Source organism: Dasypus novemcinctus, chromosome 9 (assembly GCF_030445035.2).
Source record: "Dasypus novemcinctus isolate mDasNov1 chromosome 9, mDasNov1.1.hap2, whole genome shotgun sequence".
Taxonomy (NCBI): Eukaryota; Metazoa; Chordata; class Mammalia; order Cingulata; family Dasypodidae; genus Dasypus; species Dasypus novemcinctus.
This window is the reverse complement of record NC_080681.1, coordinates 101955378-101978303: the sequence shown is the minus strand read 5'-3', so window position 1 is coordinate 101978303 and position 22926 is coordinate 101955378.

Below are 22926 nucleotides of genomic sequence, written 5' to 3'. Positions count from 1 at the left end.
AAAGAATAAACTGTATTCCTAGGCCCATCTCCCATTATATCCTCTTTCTATCTTGGCTACTTATCACTCCGGGAAGGAAGCCCAGCATTTTCTTGCCTGAAAGTGCCTTTCTTCTGCCAGTTCCCCAAGCATCTAACTAGGGGAGAATCTGGATCTTAAAGGCTTCTTAATGGGAGTCAGGCAAAGGACTTCAACAGCAACAGGGATGTATCAAGATTAGATTCAGTTGCAAATAACAAAAGAAAAAAAAATGGCTTGTGATAGAAATTACTTCTCTCTCCATGAAAAATGAGTCCAGAGGTAGCCCAATTAGGGCTGTTCAGTCCTCCTCAGCATTTGATTTCCAATCTTAGGATCACCTCATTATTATCCACATTCCAGAAGGAAGAAGAGAAGAAAGGCACACCCTCTTCCTTTTAAGAAAACTTCTTTGGAAGTTCCACGCAATATTTTTGCTTACCTCTCAAAGTGGGCACAATATACCCAGCTAAAAATATTGATGAAGGATAGAATGAATAGTAGAAAGTAATTAGCTATCTTTTTCATGGGTAGCATTTAAAATCACGAGTAAGGTCCCCAGGAACAAGCCCAGAAGAAGTTGAAAATTTTGAAGTAAAGCAGTGGAAGAGGAGTCAGCAAAGGATACTGAGAAGTAGAGGCAGTGATATTGGAGGAAAAACAAGCAGATGTGATGTCACAGACACCAAGATAAAGTATTTCTAGGAGGGAGTGGCCAATTGTGACAAATGCTGCTAAGAAATCAAGCCAGATAAGAACAGAGAAGTGACCACTGGATTTGGCAATATGAAAGAGTCCTATAGGGAGGGAACTGAAATAGGAAGGCAATTTGTTGCTGAATGGCTAAAACAATTAATGTCCATATATTGATCTTGAAAAGTGGTATGATATGGTAACAACAACCCAAACGTTTCTATGGCTTTACACAAGATTTTTTCCCTCTCATGGAAAGCCAGCTCTAAGGACCAGGCACTCTCCAAGGTATCTCTCCTCTACTCCATGGGGTAACTCAGAGATCTAGGCTCTTCCATTCTGGGCTCTGCTATCTCAGTGAGTCTTCCAGAATTGCCTTAGGGAAGCAGATGTGACTTGACTGAGCTCTTACCTACCACATGGGAGGTCCTGGGTTTGATTCCTGGTGCCTCCTAAAGAAGAGGAGTAAGACAGCAAGTTGATGCTAAAAGATGATGCAACAAGACAAGGAGAAAAACATAATGAGAGACACAACAAAGCAGGGAGGAGAGGTGGCTCAAGGAATTAGTTACCTCCCTCCCACACGGGAGGTCCCAGGTTCAGTTCCCAATGCCTCCTAAAAGGAAGACAAGTACACAATGAACAGATACAGCAAATACGAACGAGGGAGCGAGGAGAAATAAATAAATAAAATAAACCTTTCAGGAAAAAAAAAGAATTGCCTCAATAAGGGAAGGAGAGCTGAAGGGTTGTTCACTGGCAATTAAATACTTCAGCCTGGAAAGGGCATACATTAATTTCCATTCACAGACCATTAGCCAGAATGTGTCACATGGGCCCAAATTAACTTCAAGGTAGGCTTGGACACCTTGATTATTTAATAAGCAAAGCTTCTGCCACAGTTCCCTGTAGTCATCTTTGGCTGTTTTCAGTATAAAACATCCTGATCAGTTTCTTTTTTTTTTTTTTTTTTTCTTTTTTTCTTTTTTTCTTCTCGAGGCCACCCACCCCACCCCCCAAACTCCCCTCACCCCACTTTCCCTCCTCGGGGCGCCTCCGGGCCCCGTCTGTCCTCCCACGGCTCGGGCTGAGGCCTCGGGGGGCCCGGCTAAGTTGGCGGGGGGTCTTGGGGGGCTCGAGCCAGGGCCTGGGACCCCCGCGCACGTGGGGGGCGCCTCTGCACCCCGCTGCCCGCGGGTCGCTCCCACCGTGGCACAGGGCTGAGGCCCCGACCGCTCGACCCCAGAGACGCGCCCGCAGGACCCCCGAGGCCCCCCCAGGTCCCCCCGCGCGACCCCCGAAACCCTCCCAGGCTGCCCGCGCGACCCCCGGCGCGACCCCGACACCCCCAGCGTCGCCTGCCCTCAAGCAGGGTGCCCGGCGCCGCCCTGGGTCCCTTCGGAGGGACCGCGACCCCCCACGGCGCCCCGGGACCCCCCAACTCACCATGGCGTGGGCCCCCGAGCGCACGCGCGGACCCTCGGGACTCATGATCAGTTTCAGAGCCTCCTTAGAATGAGGTATGTGCCTGTGGCAGGGATGGCAGTGGGGGAGAGAGGCCCTCCTTGTTCCTTGGGTCAGATTGGGCTGACCAAAGGAAATGGGGTCCCCTGATTCCGACAGACCCATATGGCTTTTATTTTATTTTAAAGATTTATTTTATTTGTCCCCCCCAACTGTCTGCTTTCTGTGTCCATTCACTGTGTGTTTTTCTGTGTCCACTTGCATTATCCCCTAGAACTGGGAAACTGCATCTCTTTTTTGTTGCGTCATCTTGCTGCATCAGTTCTCCATGTGTGTGGTACCACTCCTGGGTGGGCTGTACTTTTGTCATGCAGGGTGGCTCTCCTTGCGGGGTGCACTCCTTGCACAATGGGGCACCCCTACGTGGGGGCGCCCCTGCATGGCACAGCACTCCTCGCACACAGCAGCACTGCACGTGGGCCAGCTTACCACACAGGTCCGGAGGCCCTGGGGATCGAACCCTGGACCCTCCATATGGTAGACAGATGCTCTATCAGTTGAGCCTCGTCCACTTCCCCTATATGGTTTTTAGATTCTTCTCTCTGTGCAGCTGCCAGAAACAGCCGTCAGAATCCTAGTTTGCTGGAAAGTTCAATGCACCAGATGTTTGCTTGTCTTGGCACTGGCTCTTAAACAATCTGCCTCAGCTCAAAGCTGCCACTGTCAGTGCTTTGACAGAAAACTGACCTCTCATAAATGCCATTCGACTTTGGAATGTCCCCATCTCTACCAGGTTTCCTTCTCCCCTAAATCCATTGCCCTTGAAAAGCAAAACTAAAGTAATTCCTACCACTTTTTCTTCTCTGTTGCTCCTTGATAGAAACTGAGTAGTGTAGTGATTCAGGGAGATGGCATGCGGAAGAGAAGGATTCTCATCTATTCGCTCATTCAGTAAACACTTATTATTCTTATTTTGTGCCAGGTCATTTTCCAGGCACTAGGGACCTGGAGATGAAAAGCACAGTCTAATGGGAGTTACAGACAAGAAAACATATCATTAGGATACTGGGTGATGAGGGTATGTACAAAAAGCAGAAAGAAGAGGGCATGGCAAGCTCAGTTCAGGGTAGTCAGGGATGGCTTCACAGAGAAAACCTTTTGAACTGGATCTCAAAGGATAAATAGGAATTGACAAGTTTGTAAGAAGAGGAAAGAATATTCCAAACTGAGGAAGCCTAGAGGAAAGGCATAGGAGATACAAATGCAGGATCACTTTGAGGGAATGTGAGCAACAGGGTATGGCAGAAGTAGAAAATGTTTGGAAGGATACAAGAGAGAAGTGAGAATGGAAAGTTTCTGTATTACGGCTCCATTGGATGCAAGGAACATAAGCCCAACAGAAAACTAGCCCAGGTTAAAAGAGTGATTTTCAGCTCATGTAACCCTTTCTGACAAGTACCAAGGTAGCTAGACCCAAGGATCAACTGGAACCTGGAAACTTGATGCCATCTGGCTCCCATATACCATCATTCACCTTGGCTTTTCTGCATGTCAACTTCATCCTCTCAGACCACTTTCCTCTCCAAGCCAGAACTGTGGTCAACTGCAATCCCAGCTCATATCTCCTAGCTTCCTCACTAGAGAGATGAGTAATTCTCTTCCCTGTGTTCCAAATCCCCCAAATTCTGCAAAAGGACTCTGGCCAGGCTTGGTCACATGCTCACCCACACCCTTGGTCATGGAGGATGGATGCCATGATTGATAGTCCCCAACTAGTTGTATGGTTGGGCCAAGAGGAAGACACACTTCTCCAAAGGGAAAGAGCAATACTTTCACAAGAAGAAAAGGGTTAGACATGGGCAGGTGAAACATGAAATGTTGAGCACAGACAGGCATTGATTGCAAACCAATTGCTCATGCCAATGCCTACCCAAAAGCCCTACAGTTCTCACTGCCAGCCTCATCTCCTACAATGTGTCCTGGTTTCAAGCCACCAGGACTGCTTGATGTTATATAAACATGCCCAGAATTGTCAATCTTTGCTTCTTTGCACATGCTGGCCCCTCTGCCTATTACGCCTGTCCTACCACTATCTACTCAGCATAATCCTCTGCATTCTTCTGGGCCAATTTCCATAGACAACATCCTCCTTCCTACCTTGTGTCCCCTCCAGAAAAATTCATACCCATCTCCTTCTCTTCTTTGTGTCCCCAAGGCACAATGTAGATAACTCTATGTCACACCCATAATTAGGGTGAACACACAATTTATTGTTCAAACCAGGACACTTTTGAGAAAATGCTGTTTTAAATTGCTTGGTTCAACAGGTGTCAATCAGGACTGCTCCTGGCAAACCAGAAGGTATGGTAACCCACCTACACCCAACATCTCTGTAATCCCTGGCAGGTGGTGCTTTCATTTATCTCATTCATGTATCGGAACAGCTATGTAAGCTTAGTAGAGTTATCCCCATTTGAGGCTCGGACTGTGACTTATGGTCATACAGCCAGAAGGCAGCAGTGTTGGTCTTGGAACAGATCAGAAATTCCAAATTCTGGACTCTTTGGATCCCAGAGTCAGTATTGGTTTTTCCAGTACCACAGGTCTTATGGTTTGGTTAACCACCCATTGTCCCTGAGATGAAGGGGGAAAGTAGAGATAGAGTCTTGCACATCTTATTCATTGGCCTTTGACCAGGGTCTTTGATAGAGAAAGCCTCAGGGCATGTTTGTTGGAGAGATGATTTCTTGAGGACAGAAACATTGTGTTTCATCTTGAAATCTTTGTTCCACACCTTCTCCCAATACCTAGCTATACATTTGTTCATGCATTCATTCATTCATTATTTACTGTGCATCTAGGACTGTGTTGGTGATACAGTGATGAGCAAAACAGACAAATCCCTGCTCTCAAGGGACCTGTTCAGAACCAATTACACAAGGAAGCAGATGTGGCTCAAGTGATAGAGAGTTTATGCCTACCATATCGGAGGACCTGGGTTAGATCCCTGGGGCCTCCTGGTGAAAAAGAAAAGAAAGATGCCTGCGTGGTGAGCCAGTGCCTTACGCAAGTGAGTCACACAGCAAGATGATGATACATCAAAAAGAGAGACAAGGGAAGAGTGAAGGTGAAGCTGTAAAAACCAGGAACTGAGATGTTGCAATTGCCAGGGAACCTCTCTCCCCATCAGAGGTCTCCAGGATCAAATCCCCATAAATCCTAGAGGAGAGAAAATGAAAAGACAACACAGATTGCAAAAACAGCAGGGCATGAGGAAGGGAAGGATGGGTGGGGGAAATAAGTCTTAAAAAAAAAAACAAAACAATTACACAAATAAATACACAATTTCAAACCAAGAGAAGTGCTAAGAAGGAAAAATGCCTGGTACCTAGGTTTAAGAACTGTTTTGAAGGTAAAATTAACAGGTTTTGGACATTTGATGGGGGGCAGGGAGCGAGATGGAAATGGCTATCAGGTTTCTGCTTGTAACAGAGGTGGGACAGAAAGGAGCTGTTTGGGGAACTTAAGGTCGGTTTGGATGTGGAGACCTGTGGTGCCTGCGGGTTTCTGATTTGCCAAAGCTACAAGATGGTGTTGCAAGAAACAGAAACCTGCTTCAGCCGGCTCTCATAAAGCTGACCTCCAACAGACCCGAGAGAAAGAGGAGCCGGTGGAGAAAGGCAGGAAAGAAGCAGAGGTGAACGGAAAGGGGAAGGGATGTGCTCACGGAGACAGTAAACTAGACCTCCCGGGTTGCAGTGAGGAGCCAGAGGCCCGCGGGGCGCAGTACACACTGTAGGATCCCTCGCGCTCCAGCGGCGCGCGCCCTCGGGCGCCGGAGCGAGGGGAGGGTCCGCTCTGTGCCCGGAAAACCAAGTAGCCCCGGCTCACGACGGCGCCACCCTCCAACCCGACTGCGCCATGTGCCGCGTCAGGTGACTGGTCTACCCGCACCCCCGCCCGTCTTTTGAGGGAAGACCGGCATCCCCGCTATCCCTCCTCCCTCGCCACCCCGCCCCCGCCGCTCACGAGCCGCAGATGCGCCCGAGGGCGCGCGGGGGAGGGGCCGGGATTCCGCCGCTTTCCGCTGCGGCACGGTGGGGGGCGCGGAGGGGGGTTGGAGGGCGAGCGAGCTGCCGCCGCAGCGCCCGCAGTGATTTTCCTCAAGGTCAAGCGTACCCACTCCTGGGCTTCACTCCCTCCGGAATCCCTCCCTTGTCGCCACCGCTCACATTACCACCTCCACGGCCACGCGTCCCACTGCAGCATCCCTCCATTGCCCACCTGCACCACTGCTCCAGTCTCTTGCCAGGCTTCCTGCGGGGGGTGGCGGGGCGGGAGGAGGGGGCGCGGCGGCACGGGAGAGCTTCAGTCTACCGCGTGCCGCCACTCTTCTCTTAAGCACACCTCCTGGTGTGCGCCCTGCTTTGAATTCCACTTTGGTCTTGTTGCCCTGTGAAATAGCGTTAAGCCCCTGCTTAACCCCTCCAGCACACCACCTGCTTGCACCGGAGATCCCTTTCAGCTGCTCTTCTTTCTGGCAAAAATGCTCCATGGGGGGAATGTGGGTCCTCTGATGCCAGATTTCTGGAGTTTACAAGAAAAGCCACAAATCCGGATTTTTATGTGTAATCTCCGAATTTTTAAATGTTGGTTTTAAAGGAAAACACCCGTAAGGACTAGATGCAGCTCATGGACCCTGGGTGTGTGACCTCTACTCTTGCGGAAGGAGCTGGCTTTCATTAGGAAGATTCTCTGAAAAACTGTTTAGGGTGAAGGTGCAGGCTTGAAACTCTGGGAGGCAGCCATTGCAGAGGCAACAAAGAAGATGGGTGAAGACCTGGATTTGGATTTGTTCCTGAATGACTGGATGTTTTAAGCAAGAGGCCATATTTTGAGAAGCTCCTGAGAGCTCCAAGAATGTACCAGGAACTGGAGGACTGGGCTTGGGAAATAGGCAGGACTGGAGGGTCCTGAGGAGGGGTGGGCTGCAGGAACTCGGCTAGCTCCCTTACACCCCCAAGTGGATAGTCCTCTCACCAGTATCACTGCCAGCAATGATGACAAATGTTTCCTCCCATCTTGGTGGGGGCTACTCAAAGAGGGAGCCTATGTGCCTTGCCTGAGGGTGGGGGAAGAAGGGAGAAAGCCAACCCCCTCCACAACACCTAAGGCTCCACACAGTGGTATGATGCCAGGAAGGGAAATTGGAAAGCTCATTAGGAGGAGAGAAAAGAAGTAAATAGCCTAACAGCGGATAACCGTGAGACTGAAACCCAGCCCCAGTAAGGGACTGGGGATAGCGCAGCAGATGGAAGCAGCAAGGGGCCACCCTCTCCCTCCCTGCGGCTGCAGAGAGCTGGCTGAGGCTGTTTTGGCAACCAGGGAGTTTTCCATTCACTCTGAGATTTTGCCTACCTATGATGTGATCTCCTCCTTTCCCCTACCCCTAGCAATCGTCAGGAAAGTCTCCTACACACCAGGGCTGTCCACATGGGATGTTTGTGGAAAATGGCAGAAGGGACCAAGCTTTACATCTGTCTTGGTGTGTTGTTGACTCAGGATAGTACAGCCTGAAGCAGGAGCGGGAGCAAGAGAATTGTAATGGCCCAGGAATTTGCAGTATCTTGAGAGAGCTTTGGAATCAGCGCTTGGGCTCAATTCCTTAAGGTCTCAAGGGGTCAGGATGCCCCTGGCTGACATCCAGGTTACAACAATAAACTAGCTACAATTAATGACTGTTTGATTATGCCAGCAACTGTGCTAAGTGCTTTCCATGCAGTATGTCTGTCATCTCCCCAGTATTTGTCTGAGGGAGGTTCTGTTATCATAATCCCCATTTAATAGATGAAGAAATTAAGTTCTAGAGTTAGCACCTAGTGGAAGCTGGGCCTTCTCTTCTGCCAATTGCTCCAGTAGAACTGTCATCTTTTCTGGGTTTTCATGCTTTCTGCCTATTCAAGAAGAGCACTTGCCATGCAGTATTTTTTTGTTTGTTTTGTTTTTAAGATTTATTTTTTTATATATCCCCCCGCCCTGTTACCCCCATTGTCTGCTCTCTGTGTCCATTCACCGTGTGTTCTTCTGTGTCTGCTTGTGTTCTCATTAGGTGGCTCCAGGAACCGATCGTAGAAGCTTCCAGAGTGGGAGAGAGGTGATTACTTAACTCCTTATTCTGCTACATCTTCTTATTTTTTCTCCTCTGTGTCTCTTGTTGCATCATCTTACTGTGCCAGCTCTCTGCGTTGGCCGGCATCCCTGCGCAGGGTGGCTTTCCCGTGCTGGGTGGCCTTCCCACGCAGGGCAGCACTCCTGCACAGGGCCACATTCCCGCATGGGCTGACACTCCCGCATGGGCCAGCTCGCCCTCACCAGGAGGCCCAGGGCCTCGAACCCTGGACCTCCTATATGGTAGATGGTAGCCCAATTGGTTGAGCCACAGCCGTTTCCCAGCCATGCAGTTTTCAGTATTGTTTTGATTTTCACGTCTATCCACCCAACTCCTCTCTAAGTGGGCAGGAGCCATGCAGTCAGGTGCAAGCGCTCAGCACACATGTGCAGGACATGTTAAATGAACTGACTGAAGGATGGTCAAAAGTGGTGCCCTCCAGTCTCAGTTCTTTGTGACCTTGGGCAGTTCATTTTATCCTCCCTGGTCTTTAGTTCCCTCAGGATTCTTGTGAAATTTAAATGAGACCAGCCATGAAATTTCTGTAAATTGCCATACAAATGGCAGCTGTTGTTGTTACTATAAAGATGATGATGATGATAAGGTCTGAGGAAGGAGCAGGGAAGACAGCCAGGGACCGGAAATTCCAGTACTTACCAGCTCAGACAGGAAATTCTCAAGAGGCCAAGCCAGTTTGTGGAGTTTCTGAGACTGCTATGCCTTCATTCGTTTGTCTTTGATAGAACACTTACTATATACCAGTGCTCAATCTCATTTCATTCAAAACTCTGCAAAGCAGAAACTCAAATTATCCTCATTGTGTGCCTGAGGAAAATGAAGTTAGAGAGGTGCCTGACTTCCTCAAGGGTTGCACAGTTAGAAACTAGCAGGGCAGGACTTGTACACTGATCTGTATGATCCTAAAACCCTGGTTTTTCCCTCTTTGTACTCTGTAGCTCCTTCCATCATCTCCTCATTCATCAGTACATTTAGCAGACACCAGGTAAATGGTAGGCCTTCTGCAAGGGGCAGAAGATACAAAACCTAGACTTTGTTTGCAAGATGTTTCTGTTCTACCTTAGACTTGTCCTTCTTGGCCTGAGGACCACTAGGGCATATTTTTAACCCTTCAAATTCCCCTCCCCTGGCTTAAAGAAAGTGAGGGGGAGATACACTCTCACCTCTCTTCTTTGGGGTGGATGGGGTGGGAGCATTTTGCAGCAGGGACCACACAGCAATAACCAGCAACACTCTCCAAAACAAAATCTCTCCCATCTCACCTCTCCCACTCAGTCTCTCTCTCTCTCTCACACACACGCACACGAACACATACACACGCACACGAACACATACACACGTGCACACCATGGATTCTTCCCTAAAATTGATCAGAAATAGGTGCTGGACTAATGCCAATACAACAGGTTTCTTTTTCATCTTTTAGAATGCCCTGCTTGGATGGTCTAGCACCTCAATTTAGGATGCAGTTGTCCTTGGCACCAGTTGCCTCTGCTCCAAAGTCAAGATGACAGGAAACTTAAATTTAACATCCTGTTACACATGCATGAAAAAGAAATCCAGGAATAGTCGCCTGACTGTCAACAGTGATTTTCTCTGTGTGGTGAAGTTATATGTAATTACTATTTTCTTTTTACTTATTTGCTTTAAAAATTTATGAAAGTGCATGGTACTCATTAAAAAATAAAAGTAGTTTATATTTGTATATATTAAATATTAAAAAGAAAATAAAGTTATCCTCTGTTTTAACAATTATTTGTGACCCATCAAAGCAGGGAAAGGTCTGTTTCCTGAAAGAGACCTTTTTCTTGAGCACAGCTGGGACAGGACAGACAGGACATGGGGAGGAGTTGAGGACGTGAGAGAATGTCCAGGAAGATTAAAAACAAGGACTTGCTCTGAACCCAGTGTCATTCCAAACCCTTGATATACACATCTGAGTTAATACTCAAAACAAATATTGGAGCTTAACTATTATTTAACAGTTGGGGAAACCACAGATCCATTTTATAGGCTAAGAAACAGAGTCAGAGAGGTTCCATTACTTGCCCAGGGACACACAGCTAGAAAGTAATGAAGGCAGGATTTGAATCCAGATTGAAGTCTGTGTATTTTCAATCCCTGGACTTGGGGGCCATTCCAAGCTCTCCCAGTTGCATGGTGCTTGTGTATTCCCAGCTTTTCATACCCAGGTTCTCATCGATAGTAGCACAATCTAGAGAAGCAGGTGGGGCAAAGATCACCATCCCATTTTCCAGATGAGAAAATTAAGGCCAGAGAGGGGACTCCTTCAATGGAGTCAGCTGATAAGTGGTGGCAGTCTTTCTGGAATCCAGCCTTGCTCTGTCTTTGGGTGACCCTCCTCTTTCCACTACCTTCTGCCAACTGGAAGCTTCCTTCTCGAAACAAATGACTCAAGGTAAATCACTGGCTGGACTTCCCCTTTCTCAAAACACAGGAAGTCTGGGTTATTTGCAGTCCCTGTGGGTAAACAATTTCAGGTGGGTTAAAAGGAGGTGGGACCACATCAAGGGCAGGGTCCTACAAGGGGAAGGGTTCCCTGCGATAGGGCCTGGCCAGAGACACCTGTGGTTTTTCTTCCTGAGGGCCACATCAGTGTGCCTGCCCTATTGTGGAAGTTAGAAAAAATGAACTCAAGATGACGATGATGATGATGATGATGATAGATCCTGTTTATGGTACATTAACCTTTATACCAGGTGTTTTGCTAAGTGTTGCCATTTGAGCCACATAACATCCTTAGGGAAAAGGCTCTATAGATTTGGAGTGAGAACTGGATTTGAATCACAGCTATGCTGCTTCCCAGCTGCGACCTCCGGGAAGTTACTTACGTTCACTCAACAAATATTTTTTAGCACATAAAATTTGCCACGTACTGTTCAGCAAACAGAAAAAAAAAAGATCTCGGCTCTCCTTGCATTCAGATTACATTCCATACAGACCCCTGCTCTGTAGCTTCTATCCTACAAGGGCACTATGGAAAAAAAGAAACAGAAGAATAAGGAGGATAAGGATTAGTATTATAGGGAAGGAGACACTGAGACAGGTGATATTTAAACAAAACCTTAGGGAGGTGAAGGAGTTAGCCCTGCAGTTACCTGGAGGAAACCCTTTCTAAGGAGCAGAAAAAGAAGCCCTAGGTGTGCCTGGTGCTTTCAGAGAGCAGGAGGAGGCCAGAACGGCTGGAACAGAATGAACTGGGAAGAGAGTCCTCCCTCCCTCCCTCTAATTCCTTCCCCAGTCATTCTTTCTTAAACAACCTTTTGTGCTTCCTTCATCGTTCTTATCATAATTTGGAATTGTTTCCTTTATTTGGATGTTTGCTTATTTATTATGTTTCCTCCACTAGCTTCTTTGAAGCAGAGGCCCTGTTGGTTTCATTTGGTGCTGATCATAGAACCTGGAAAATAGAATGGGCTTACTAAATATTGTATGAATTGGCTCATTAAATCCATCATCCATCCATCTTTTCATGTATACAATAGAACCTCCTCATCACAGATGAGGGCATCTCATCCCGAATTCCAGTTTAGGACGTCAGGAGCAGAGGCAATGGTACGCAGTAGTTCAGAGCACAGGCTCTGGAGCCAGAGTTCATGGATTCCTGGTTCTGCCACTTACTGTGTGACCTTAGGCGGTTTCCAAATCCATAAGCTGATATAATAATAGTCTCCCTCTCCAAGGGTTGGAATAGTAAAGCAGTCAAAATGGCGTCAGATAGGTAATGCTTATGTATGTGTGGGCTATTGGTGGCATCCCTCTGCAGCCTCAGGCAGGGAAGCCAGGACTCTAGCTCCCTTCTGATGGCACCAGAACACAAATGGGTAGTAAGAAGGACACTGGGTGCCATGGCAGGAATGTGCCTGCAGAGCATCCACATGCATGTCTTTGCATCTGTGCTGTGTGCTGGCAGCATTGGGGGCTCTAAGGTCTCTACTAGAGTGGCATTTTGGGGATATTGTTCCTTGCTGTGGTAGTCTCGCCACCTAATTCTCTGGCTCTTTTCTACTTAAATGACCTAGACTCTGTTTGCAATTGAGAAAGCTGAACACAGAGTCAGAAGGACAATTAATACCAATTGAGTACCTCCTACTGTGCCTGGTACTTTACCTCTATTATTTCATTTATCCCTCACACTGATCTGAAAGTCAGATATATCCTTAATCCCATTTCACAAATGAGGGAACCAGTTAAAAGAGGTGGAGTGACTTGATCAAGTTCCCACAGCCAATGAGTGGCAGAGAACAGGATTCAGGCCATGGGTGTGACTTCAAATTGCTCTCCTGAGGTGCCTCCCAATGGGGCCTCAAAGGCCCTGGCAGGATCCTCTCTCCCAGCACTTGCTGCTGTCTGTGATGACAGCCACAGCTCTGTTCTGCTGGAGAGAAGGAATCATGTGAGTCTGGTCCCTAAGCCAGAAACATAGATGGGTCTGAGCTACCTGGGGGGAGCTCCAGGATCCAGATGGGAACTACCTGTTCCTTGCTTGGGTCATCGCTCCAACAGGCGACACCCTCCTCCCTACTGACCCTTAGATCAGAGGCATTTTCTCTCTCTAAGGTCTGAGCTCACCTGTCACTGGGTGGCCTGATTCCCAAGGAAATGTGAAGATAGAAAACATCTGGGGCTGCTGTGGTTGCCAGGCAACAACCAGCCACTCTCACCTGACCAGTGAGGCTGCCTGATGCTGTCAGAGATACTTGGATCTGGGGCCTGGAGACCTAGGTTATGGTCCTAAGTTGCTGTGTGATCTTGAGCAACTTCCTCCCCCTTTCTGGGCCCCATTTCCTATCTCTTGTGCAAAAAGGAGTCAGCCCAAATAAGCTGTAATGTGAATAGAGGCCAGATGGTCGGAAACAGAGTGACAGTGAGGCAGGGCCAGAGGCTCAGGGTGCAGAAGAGGAAAACTCAGTTCTCCTCCCGTGCATCCTGCCTCAGCCTATCCTGGCCTTGGTTACCAGACAAAGGCCAGGGGTAGTTCCTTTCCCATCCCTGAGCTAATTTAGCCACCCAGACTCCATTCCAGGCCCACTCTTGCAGCTGAGTCTAGGACTCATCTTCATACCCATGAGTTAGCTCAGCCACCGCCTACCCAGCAAACTTTTCCCCATGGGGAGTTTCCCCAGTTCCTGCAAAAATGAATCCACCCAGCGTTGGGTGTTTCCCTGAACACCCATCAGAGTCCTTCTGATGCTGTTTCCAGCAATTGCACTGATGGTAAACCCTGAGGGTGGTGGTGTGTTTCGCAGTAATCAGGAGAATTAATACATTCCATTTCACATCCATTATCAAAAATAATGACAGCAGCTGCCATTTGTTAGGTCTGACACAGCACCTAATGATTCATGTCCATGATCTCATCTAATCTTCAATCTGGAGGAATGGGAATGAAGCCCCCTATTTTATAGGTGAGGAAATAGAGCTCAGAGAAGAGAAATGACTTGCTCAAGGTCCTAGTAAATGGTGAACCCACAGCCTGGGGTTTTAAACTACTACAGGGTGCTACTTCCCTACAATCCCTTCAGGGAATGTCATAGCTGAAAGGGTTCAACCTACCCCAAAAACAGATGGGTAACTGAAGGCCCAGAGAGAAGTGACTGGCCAAAGGTCTCATAGCAATTCAATGTCAGAGAAGATTCCAGGACCACTCCCCCAAAAGTCTTACCACACTGTTCCAGAAAACAAAACGTTGGAAGTGGAGTGGCTCAACTGATAGAGCATCCACCTACCATATGGAGGGTCCAGGGTTCAATACCCAGGGCCTCCTGACCCATGTGGTAAGCTGGCCCACACACAGTGCTGACATGCGCAAGAAGTGCTGTGCCACGCAAGGGCACCCCCGCATAGGGGTGCCCCATGTGCAAGGAGTGTGCCCCCCAAGGAGAGCCGCCCCACATGAGAAAAGCACAGCCCACCCAGGAGTGGCACCACACACACATGGAGAATTGACACAGCAAGATGACACAACAAAAAAGAGATGCAGTTTCCTGGTACTGCCTGATAAGACAAGCAGACGCAGAAGAACACATAGTGAGTGGACACAGAGAGCAGGCAATGGGGGAAAGGGGAGAGAAATAAATAAAAAATCAACCTTTAAAAAGAAAAAAAAAAAGAGAGACAGAAAACAAAAAGTGCCCCAGGCAGAGAAGGTAGGTAAATGAGAAAACTCAAGTCTTAAGAAATCCCCAACAACACTCAGAGTTCACAGATGAGGATCTTCTAGAGGTTCTCAGGGTTACAGCAGAGTCCCAGTGTTCCTCTGGGCACCAAGTGTGGGTATCACTCTTTTGGGGCTATACAACTCTAGCCTCTTGATCAGGCTGCTGAGGTGCTATGTGTGCCCAGAATATTCCTCCTCTTAATCTTCTTGCCTGTTTGATGCTCACACATCCTTCAGGGGTCAGTTCAACATCAGTCACCTCCTCTGGTAAGGCCTCTGTGAGCCACCCAAGTTCTCCCCACCACAGACTATGTCCCCACCTCTTTTCCATAAAAGCATTGACCACATTTTCCCCGGTAGAGTCACATCAGGGGCACATTTAACATCCCAACTTTAGAGCTTCAAGCACTGGCAACAAAGATACAATTTGATGCTATCCTCACAAAAACAAACAGGAGAGACACAACAAGGAGGGAAAGGAAGTGGCTCAAGTGACTGGATGCCTCCCTCTCACATGGGAGATCCTGGGTTCAGTTCCCTGTGCCTCCTCAAAAGAAGATGAACAGAGAGCAGACAGCAAGTGCAAAAAACAATGGGGCTGGGGGGCTGGGAGAGAAATAAATAAAAATCTTAAAAACATTGGAGAGGAATGGATGTAGCTCACATGGTTGAGTGCCTGCTTCCCATGGATGAGGTCCCAGGTTCAATTCCCAGTAACCCTTAAAATCAAAAACAAATGAAAAAAAACAACTCTCATTGGGGCGCAGATGTAGCTCAGTTGGTGAGTGCCTGCTTCCCATCACTGGTTCTCAGACCTGAGTGTGCGAAGAAATTATTGTACATTCTCGACAATTCAAGGACTTTCATGATATGCCCTGTCCACCTGAGTGCTGATTTGAGATCCAAACTCCCTTCAGAGACAACCTCACTATAATTATGAACATGAAAGAGTATTGAACTTCTGCCCCTCTCCCAAGGCCAGCACAGAAGTTCCGTGAGGCTGTGTTTGGCTCACTCTCTGTACCCACGTGGGCCATCCCTGGCACATGACAGGTATCCAGTAAATGTTTGTTAAAGGCATGAATCATGTGCTTGTTTTGTAGACATAAGACCGAAATAGTTTGTGGGCGCCCGTGGCTGCAGGTGTTCTCACTCCTCAAGGCCTGAAGTCACCTGTGTATCTATGTGCACCTGCCAACCCACCAGAGCAAGGCCAGGAGCAGTGTGAGTGTGAATGTGGATGTGTATGTATTTATTTGCTCACACACTTGTGTGAAGACCAGAGGCAGTTTTCTATATTTGGTGATTAGCATCTGTATTAGTTTCATATTGCTGCTGCAACAAATTAACACAAATTTAGTGGCTTAACACAACACTCTTGTATGGTCTTATAGTTCTGGAGGTCAGAAGAGCAATTTGGGTCTAAAAGGGCTAAAACCAAGGTGTCAGCAAGGCTCTGTTCTTCTGGAGACCCTAGGGGAGAATCCATTTCCTTGCCATGCCCAGCTTGCAGAGCTGTACTGTGTGGCTAATGGCCCCTTCCTACAATTTCAAAGCCAGCAGCATAACATTTTCAAATCTCTTAGCTTCCGTCTTCACACATTACCTTCTCTTAGGAGGACCTTTGTGATTACATGGGCCCACCTGGGTCATCCAGGATAAGCTCCCCATCTCAAGATCTTTAATTCCATCTGCAAAGTCCCCTTTGTCATATAAAGTAGTATTCACAGCTTCTGGGGATTAGGGCCTGCTATCTTTGGGAGGCCATTATTTAACTTATCACAGCATCATACCTCATACCAGCCCATAAATGGAGGAGACTGCAGCTGCAAGAGCTGAGAAATCATAGGCTTAGTATAACCCAAAGTCCCCTTTCAACATGGGGGACCAGGGTGCTGCGTCAACACACCCCCTTACCCACTCCTTCCAGGGCACTGCTTTTCCCCTTGCCTCTGGGATACTGGTAATTTCTGCCCCTTCTCGTCCAATGATCAAATGTTCTTATTTTATATCTGAAGGAAACGATTTGCAGGTTTTATTTTCATCAAATATCTAGAATTTTGACTTCTATTTTGGCTGTACAGACGCTTTGGAGTCAGAAATACCTGGATTCAAACCTCAGGTCTACCACTTATTAGCTATAAAGAGTAGTTTAATCTCTTAAAAGAGTCTGGGATGATATTTTGGTTTGGTTTTGGTTTGTTTGATCTGTAAAATGGGGATAACAGAATCTCTATCACAGGGGAGTGGATGAGGCTCAAGCAGTTAAGCAAACGCCTCCCGCATGGGAGGTCCAGGATTCGGTTCCCAGTGCCTCCTGAAAGAAAAAAAACGCAGAATCTCCACCATAAAGTGGTTGTGACATATGCATAAGATAATGTATAGTCACTCTCAATGTGTGGCCTCAGAGCATCAGCATCACCTGGGAATTAGTCAGAGATGCAAATTGTTGGACCCACCCCAGACTTCCTGAATCAGAGCAACCTGTTGCCACAAGCCCTCTAAGTGATTCTGATGCAAACTTAAGTTTGAGAACCACTGATGTATATAATGTGCTAGATATAAAGAGCCCCTGGTGCATAAGAAACCGCAACAAAACACTTTCATTGTTATTACTATTGAAAGTTCTAGTATATTGCCTTTGAGATGTGGAGTTTGGTGTACATTTCTCTCCCTTCCATATCCTACAAACCCTGTATTTATCAGAGAGTATATAATGCGCTTTCACATTCACAACTGCGCTCCCCTTGCATATATCCAGTAAAAGGGGTTTCACTCTCTTTACAGGCAGGTTAAGCCCTCTAGTTAAGTACTGTCCATTTCTGCATGCGAACCATGCATGCATTGTGAGACCTTCTCCCAGGTGCCTCCTCTCCTTTTAAATCCCCCAGTTGTGCTCAGGTCTCTCTCCAGCTGCACCTCTCTGAGCATGCCTGAGTCTCATTTGGGGCTTGACCAGCCCAGAGGCAGTAGGGAGGCTTTCTTCTCTGATCTAGGGCCCTGTTTCTACTTGTTTGCCTGGTGTCTTGGCAGCCATTTCTCCCACTGTTGACTCATACTGAGCTGAGGTCAACCAAAACCCCAGGCCTTTTTCTTAGGAACTACTGGAGCTCTGGTTGGTGGAGTCAACCCAGTCTTTGATGTGTGCAATTCATTTGTTAAAAATAGCATTTGCTTTCGAATTACAAAAGCAATGCATGCTTGATGTAATAAATTAGGAAAGCACAAAAGGAAAAAATCAGTGGTAATGGTCATTTTAAAACTGATTTTTAAAAAGTGATCATATATTTTGTAATCAAGAAAAAGAAAAAAAAAACCCACACTCAAGCAATTTCCATTCCTGGGGAAAGGAAAAGAAATTGAGAAAACGAAACTAATGCACTATAGGCATACTTGTGAATTCTAACAAATTTGGTTATCTTTTTTTCATAATTTACATATATGTCATGCATAAACTCACTCCCATCCTCCCCCAGACTACCATAATTTCAAGATAGCCTCTGGGCCTTTACAGTTAACATTCTGCATTTTAGCAATTAAATCTAGGTCTAAGTTAAGTTCTGGATTTGGAGATAGACCTGGTTCAATTCTGGCTTCCCTACCTGTTGGTCTTGGGCAACTCATTTAACCTCATGAAGCCTCAGTATCCTCACCTGTAAAATGGGAGTGATAATATCTACTTTCAACCACTGTGGTAAAGATGGATATCAATGGAAACAAAGCCACTGGCACACAGTAAGTGCCTGCAAAGAGCTTCTACGGGGCTTGTGACTATTATGCACCCTCTACCTGGCCAACTGCTGCTTCCCTTCCTGACCCAGGCCAGGCCTTTTTGTAGCCTTCCCTGAAGGCACCCACACTTCACATTTCCTCTCTGTCTTGTTGCTGTCCGCCGTTTCCATCCTTGTTCCAGCAGCAGATACACGCTGCTGTGCCCCTCTACCCTTCTAAGCTTCTCCTGGCCAGGATTCCACTCCCTCGTCCCCAGGGCCGAGGGCGTGGCCCACCGTGGCCGGCAGGAAGCGTCAAGAGAGAGTTAGAAAGGGTTTGATAAGAATTTGTTGAAGGAAGGACGAGATTGAGTAGCTAACTGAATGCGTGAATGAACGTGTGAAGGAGCCGGGGACAGCAGGCGTCGCCCACCAGCCCAACCTCTTTCTTCCGGGGAGCGACCCCTCCGCCTCCTAAAGTGGCCCTTGCCTGGAACGGGGAGGCGGGGCTCCTTTGAGGCCCCGCTCCTCCCCGCGGGAGCGCCGCTGGGAGCCCCAAGTGACGGGTATGATGGGGCCGGGGCGCGGCGAAGGTGGTGGGGTCCGGGACACGCAGCTGAAGCTCGAGCTGCAGCCCGCTCGCCGCCGGGCGCGGTCGAGACCTGGGCACCAACACAGCAGAGGTGGCTTCCCACTGCGGCTGCGCAAACACGGCTCCCACGGTCATGCGCCCCACCCGCCCCTAGGTGTGGGCTCCGGAAGGGCCCGGGTCTAGATAGCCGGGCACTGATAGCCGGGAAACCCAAGCCTTCGGCGGAATCGCGGAGCCCGGGAAGGCGGCCAGTCAGCCGAGTCTGTCTCCAGCCAGTTCATTTGCCGTGTGACCTTGACTAAGACACGTCACTCCCCGGCCCCAGCTTCCCCATTCCGGGGGGCCATTCCCGCGTGAGCGTGCCTAGTAGGAGTCTTAACTCACTCTCACGCAACCTCCAAAAAACACAAACGAATAAAAAAAACATCCAAAGCAAAACAAAACAAAACAAAGAACACGAAACAAAAAGCCTGATACTCAACACCTTTTTCGAGTCTACATTGCTGCCCCTTAAGAGGTGCAATGAGCTCAGGATCAGACGGGAAAGTCGTGCTACCTGGAGCCAGTTGCCTTTCTCTTTCCCTTTCTCTTCAGATCTCTTAACCTGTAAAATGGCCAAGAGGAGCTGACTAGCTGGGAGGGTTAAGTGCGCTGTTTATGTAAATTCCTTGCATGGGTTGGGTGCTTGTTGCTCTCACACTCAGAAGCACCCAGCCCCTTCCTGAGGCCAACCCCTACCCACCTCTCTGCTTGTGGCAGTAGCAGAGGTGAGAGGGTTTCCTGGGACATTCCTGAGCCTGTGCTGAGAACTGACTAGTCTCAGGGTGTACAGGCATGGGAGATTTTAGAGAAGGAAATGGTTGTGGTGAGACAGAATGATGGAGCAACTTCTGGGTGATGTAGGTGGAAAGCCCCTTTTCTCATGGTGGGATGTGGAGCCAGCACTGAAGCCCCACCCCATCCTCCAACACCATCAGAAAGTACCTAATGGCACAGAGTACTGTGATAGGGCAGCAACAGGTCTTAACTGATGGTCAGCCACTTGCCATCTCTGGCCTTAGAACCTCCCTCTCCCCCGAGCGGGTTCCCAGGCCCCACCAGCCAAACCTCTATTCTGCTACTCCAAGGGACAGCCCAGGGAAAAGGCCTTTGAAGTTAGCTCCTGATATGCAGGGTGACATGGGAGAGTTCTTCCCACCCCCCTTCCCCGCCCCCCCCCCCCTCAGTTCTGAGCGAGAATAAAGTTGCATCTTGCTCTGGTAATGGCATGATCTTGAGCCTAAGACCCAATGGTCGAGACAAGCATTTTGAAAATCCTGGGCTTTTGGATGGTAGAAAAGCCAGGTCCTTGTGAAGAGATGAAAAATCACCCAGGACAGTTGAAGGGCTTGGACACTTTTTACTGAGCAGCCCAGAGAAGACACAGGCTTTCTGTGCTTCTATTTCCTCATCTTCAAAATAGGGACATTCCCCTCTTTGGGCCTTTTGTTCCTTTTCTGTAAAACAGGAGGGGGGTGAGCTCCAAGGGACTTGGGCCCTGTGATTCTGCTTCCCTGCTGTGATCTTGGGTAAATCACGTCACCTTTCTGTCTCTTAGTCTCTCCATCTGTCCAATGGTATTTTGTCCCTGCCCTCTTCAGAGTTACTGAGCTCAAGAAGAGGGTGGACATGACCCAGTCCTGTTGGAAACTGAGGCACAGTGGTCTCACAAGGAGAGATGTGCTGTCTCCATGGCTATGCTTGCAACCTAAGAAATGTGATAATTAAGAGTTCCTGGAGGTAAAGGCTGAAAGAAAAGATGAGCACATACCTTGTGTAGTAAATAGAACACTTAGAATTTGTACCTTGAGATAAGATTTTTAAAAATTCCTTAGACTAGGGGTGATGCTGATAGTTAACTATGTTTTGTTGCTTGTTGTCAGGAAGGCTACGTGTTCCTGCTTGTTGTCACGTAGGCTACACGTTCCTGCTTGTTGTCACATAGACTGGGGTATATAGAGGGCCCCTTGTAAACAATAAAGTTGTCTGATGAGTCTCTACTCGCAGACCCCCTGATCCCAGCTCTCTCGTTCTTTTTCTCTCACTCTTTCTTTCTCTTTGTTTCCTTCTCCCTTTTCTCTTTCTTTCATTCCTGATACCCTTCGGGTCCAAATCTCCAACACAGTCTCATCTCTCTCTGCTCCCTGAGAAGCTGCGGGTGTGCTCCCTCTGTGGTGCTTGTTGGAAGTGACCTTTGGGATCATCTTCCTGAGGATCTGCTTAAACACCTTCAGTGCCTCTCCACTGCCCAAAAGGGATCAAGGACCAACCTGAACCTCCATTCAAAACACTACCACTCACACCTAATTCTCCTCACTCTCCAAGACCCATCAACAACCTTCTTCCAGACCTTTACTCATGAGTTCAAGACCCCAAATGTGGGAAGCGGACTTGGCCCAGAGGTTAGGGCGTCCGTCTACCACATGGGAGGTCCGTGGTTCAAACCCTGGCCTCCTTGACGCGTGTACAGCTGGCCCATGCGCAATGCTGATGCGCACAAGGAGTGCCATTCCACGCAAGGAGTGCCGTTCCAGGTAGGGGTGTCTCCGCGTAGGTGAGCCCCACGCGCAAGGAGTGCGCCCCATAAGGAGAGCCACCCAGCGCAAAAGAAAGTGCAGCCTGCCCAGGAATGGCACTGCACACACGGAGAGCTGACACAGCAAGATGACGCAACAAAAAGAAACACAGATTCCTGTGCCGCTGACAACAACAGAAGCAGACAAGGAAAAACATGCAGCTAATGGACACAGAGAACAGACAACTGGGGCAGGGAAATAAATAAATAAATAAATAAATCTTTAAAAAAAAAAAAGGCCCCAACTGTACTTGCCATCTTCCCCCCAGATCTGCTCCTCCATCATTGCTCTCAAAATTAGAGGACACTCCCGTGTATCTGAGAGCTAAAGCCTGGGAGCTGGGATGTGTTATACACAACTCCTCTTCTCTCACCAACCACATGTATATGAGCCCCAAGTCATGAAGATTCTGTCCTCCGAACATGTCAAGAAATCATCCTCTGTGTCTCTCTGTTTTACTTTCCTAGGCTGCTGAAAGCAGATACCATGAAATGGTCGATTTAAACAATGGGTATTTATTAGCTTACACTTTGAGGCTGAAAAAAATGTCCAAATCAAGGCATCATTGAAGTGATGCTTTCTTCCCAAAGACTGGCTGCTGGTGATCCTTGGCACCTCTGCTACATGACAAGGTACAAGGCAGCATCTGCTGGTTTCTCCCTTCTCTTCCAGGTTTCCTTGCTTTCAGCTTCTTGCTTCCATGACTTCCTCTGTATTCATTCTGTTTATAAAGGACTCCAATAGGAGGATTAAGATCAATCCTGTATGAGGTGGGTCACACCTTAACAGAAGTAACCTCATTAAAAGGTCTTACTTAAAATGGGTTTACACCCATAGGTATAGATTAACTTTAAGAACTTTTTTTTTGGAGGGGGGAGGGTGGTATATACAACTTCAAAGCACTACACACTCATATGTACCCCAGGACCTTGTGGACATATGGGGATGTTGTTGAATGGCCACACACCTTCTCCAGGCTCTGCACTGGAGGCACAAAAGTGGGTTAGATCAATTTTTATTCCTTAGGGGCCCCGGGTTGGTGGGGAGAGACCATGTAGCCACATTCTTGGACTTGCCTCTTTGTTCCCTTTTCATTTTAAGCCCCTACACAGTAGAACATAAGAAGACCCATAAACATGGGTTGAAGAGAGCTAGACTGGCTGAGTGACCACGGAGGCTCTTCCCGTTTCTGGGCCTCGTTTTCCCATCTGCATAATGGTCTGGACTCTACTTGAAAAAGGTTGAGGGCTTTCCCCCAATGCCAAGAATCTTGGAGGCAGTTGACTCCCTAGACCAGGGAGTGGATAGAGAAGGGAGACAGAGCACAGAGGTCCAGGAGGAGGAGGAGGTCCTGCGCCTGCCAAAGGCTCCTGCCAGGGCAGTTTTTTTTTTTTTTTTTTTTTTTTTTGGTGCCGAAACCCGGGATCGCAGGGCAGTTTTTTTGAAGCCCTAACTCCCTTGCTCTT